This window comes from Pipistrellus kuhlii, unplaced genomic scaffold (assembly GCF_014108245.1).
Source record: "Pipistrellus kuhlii isolate mPipKuh1 unplaced genomic scaffold, mPipKuh1.p scaffold_m20_p_8, whole genome shotgun sequence".
Classification (NCBI taxonomy): domain Eukaryota; kingdom Metazoa; phylum Chordata; class Mammalia; order Chiroptera; family Vespertilionidae; genus Pipistrellus; species Pipistrellus kuhlii.
Genome location: NW_023425584.1, coordinates 46,652,999 through 46,656,288, shown reverse-complemented (window position 1 = coordinate 46,656,288; position 3,290 = coordinate 46,652,999). Strand labels below are relative to the sequence as shown.

Genomic DNA, 3,290 nt, shown 5'->3' with positions numbered 1-3,290 from the left:
CCCAAGGCAAAGACCTGAAAAATATTTGCTATAGAAAAAAGCAGGATGGAAGAATGTAGTCAGATTAAAGACTAAACACTAGAAGAGATCTTAGGATGTCCAGCTTCTATATGGATTCACCCTGCATTCTAGATCCCAAATAATATTTGGATCATATTTGAAATTCATCAAGTTGTCAAAACATATACATAAACATGCAACATCCAAAAATCTCTGCAACACATGTCCAAGGATCTAATGCCATCTAAAGGAAGTTGTGACAAATTGCAAAATAAATACATGAATTAAAACTTTTCACTTTGGGGCAGGAGGAGCACACAGTCCGGGCAGAGTCGGAACCATGTTTCGCAACCAGTATGACAATGATGTCACTGTCTGGAGCCCTCAGGGCAGGACTCATCAAATTGAATATGCAATGGAAGCTGTCAAACAAGGTTCAGCCACAGTTGGTCTGAAATCAAAAACCCATGCAGTATTGGTTGCATTGAAGAGAGCACAATCAGAGCTTGCCGCTCATCAGAAAAAATTCTCCATGTTGACAACCATATTGGTATTTCAATTTCGGGACTTACTTCTGATGCTAGACTGCTATGTCATTTTATGCGCCAGGAGTGTTTGGATTCCAGATTTGTATTTGACAGACCTCTTCCTGTGTCTTGTCTTATAGCTCTAATTGGAAGCAAGACCCAGATACCAGCCCAAAGATATGGCCGAAGACCATATGGTGTTGGACTGCTTATTGCTGCTTATGATGATATGGGCCCTCATATTTTCCAAACCTGTCCGTCAGCTAACTATTTTGACTGCAGAGCTATGTCCATTGGAGCCCGTTCTCAATCAGCTCATACTTACTTGGAGAGACATATGTCTGAGTTTATTGCAATTTGAATGAACTGGTTAAGCAATGGTATATGTACAAAGATAATAATTTAATTTAAAAAATAAAATAAAATAATTAAATTTAAAAAAAAAACTGGTTAAGCATGGCCTGTGTGCTTTAAGAGAGACACTTCCTGCAAAACAAGACCTAACTACAAAGAATGTATCCATTGGAATTGTTGGTAAAGACTTTGGAGTTTACGATTTATGATGATGATGATGATGTGTCTCCATTCCTGGAAGGCCTTGAAGAAAGACCACAGAGAAAGTCACAGCCTGCTCAACCTGCTGATGAACCTGCAGAAAGGTTGATGAACTAATGGAGCATTAAGTGATAACCCCCAGTTCATATTTGTATTAGCAAATGTGTAAGAATGCAAGAACATGTACTGATGACAGTAATCTATACTTTGAATCAAAAGGTGCAGTGGTGGAATGGTATGTTTTAGGAATCAGTCAGATGTGAGATTTGGAATTGCAAGCAGCTTCACTGAAACCATATAATGGAATGCATTTTTTTTTTTTTTTTTTTTTGGAAAGGGTCTATATCAGTGTTTTTCAACCTTTTTTGGGCAAAGGCACACTTGTTTCATGAAAAAAATCATGAGGCACACCACCATTAGAAAATGTTAAAAAAATTTAACTCTGTGCCTATATTGACTATATATAAAGTAATTCTCTTGAATAGGAATCAAACACAAAGAAAGTATTTTATAATTACTTTATTATGAAATATTAAGTAAACAAAATAGTGAAAAATTATAAAATTCTTGTCTTGTCTGCACCTACGGCACACCAGGCAACATCTCGCGGCACACTAACAGCGGTTGAAAAACGCTGGTCTATATAATCATTTTTTAGAAAGTACATTTGCCTTTATTAATGTTTTTATATGAAGAACATAGTGTCTTTCTGGTTTTAAATACAACTGTGAAATAAAATTGTTTCATCTGCTGGTAAAAAAAAAACAAAAACAAAAAAACTTTTCACTTTGGATATAAACATAAATAAGATGTTCTGGGTTAATATTATTAACTAGAGGCCCAGGGCACGAAATTTGTGCATAGGTAGGGTCCTGATGCCTGGCCTGCGATCAGGGTCAATCTTCCCTGGCTGCCAGCAGCCGATCCCAGCCCCTGCTGCTGACACTGGTTGCCCTCTGTGTGGGGTGACCAGCAGGGCCATTGGAGCCTGCTCACTCGAACCCACCTTGGCCTGACATCACGTGCATCCACCACCCACCCCCAGCTCCCCCGTTCCCCATTGGGCAATTGGAGCCTGCTGGTCAGTGGGAGGGACCAAGAGGTTGGCTAGCAGCTCTGATTGGATGATCGATCGGGGCTTGCTGGATGGGAGCAGCTCCTACTATGAGTTTCTGCCCCCTAGTGATCAGTGCACGTCATAGTGACCAGTGGTTCCTATGGGTCGATTTGCATATTATGCTTTTACAGATAGATAGATAAATACCGTGTTTCCCCGAAAATAACACATCCTCCGAAAATAAGACCTAACGCATGGAAAGATAAGACATCCCCCGAAAATAAGACCTAGCACAATTTTGGGAGAAAAAATTAATATAAGACACTGTCTTATTTTCGGGGAAACAGGGTAGATAGATGATAGATAGATATCACTAAGCTAATACATGTTATTAGCAGCTTGATATTATTAAGCAAGGAACCACAAATCCTGTGTTGATTCTGATGAGGAGAAAAAATAATTTTCCTTCTACCCTCCTAAATTTATATATATATATATATATATATATATATATATATATATATATATATATATTATTGATTTATATATATATATATATATATATATATATATATTATTGATTTTTTACAGAGAGAAAGGGAAAGAGATAGAGAGTTAGAAACATCAATGAGAGAGAAACATCGATCAGCTGCCTCCTGCACACTCCCTGAATCGAACCTGGGAATCTTGAGTCCGCAGGCTGACGCTCTATCCACTGAGCCAAACCAGCTAGGGCCCTCCTAAATTCTTCTGGCTGGTCTAATAATACACATACAGCAGATTAACGGGAGAAAATTACGCCATGATTTCACAAACATGAAAATGCCATCTCATTCTGGATTAAGGAGAGCTAAGTAGGGAGCCTGAGACTTCAAAAGGAAGTAAGGCAATTCACAGGGAGGTGAAAGTTAATGTTTAGTAAACAAATGTTTGTTGAGCCATTTAGAAACAATGAGATACAGAGAGGACTTTGATAAAATGGTCCTTGCTAAGTTCCTCCCTGTTTATCATACTAAACTCTAGTTATCTGTGATGATATATCCCTTCCCGGAACAAGGCCTCTATTTTAAAGTCTTCGTGGCAGCTTGGAAAAAGGGCAAAGGTTTTTCCAGAGTCGCTCCTTTCTTGAAACTAACCAGATTAAAATAACC

General features: G+C 38.4%; 1 pseudogene; it reads left to right on the top strand.

Moving 5' to 3' along the window:
• The first annotated feature begins 310 nt into the window (after positions 1 to 310).
• Positions 311 to 1,410, top strand: LOC118711596 (annotated as a pseudogene).
• The last annotated feature ends 1,880 nt before the right edge of the window (positions 1,411 to 3,290 follow it).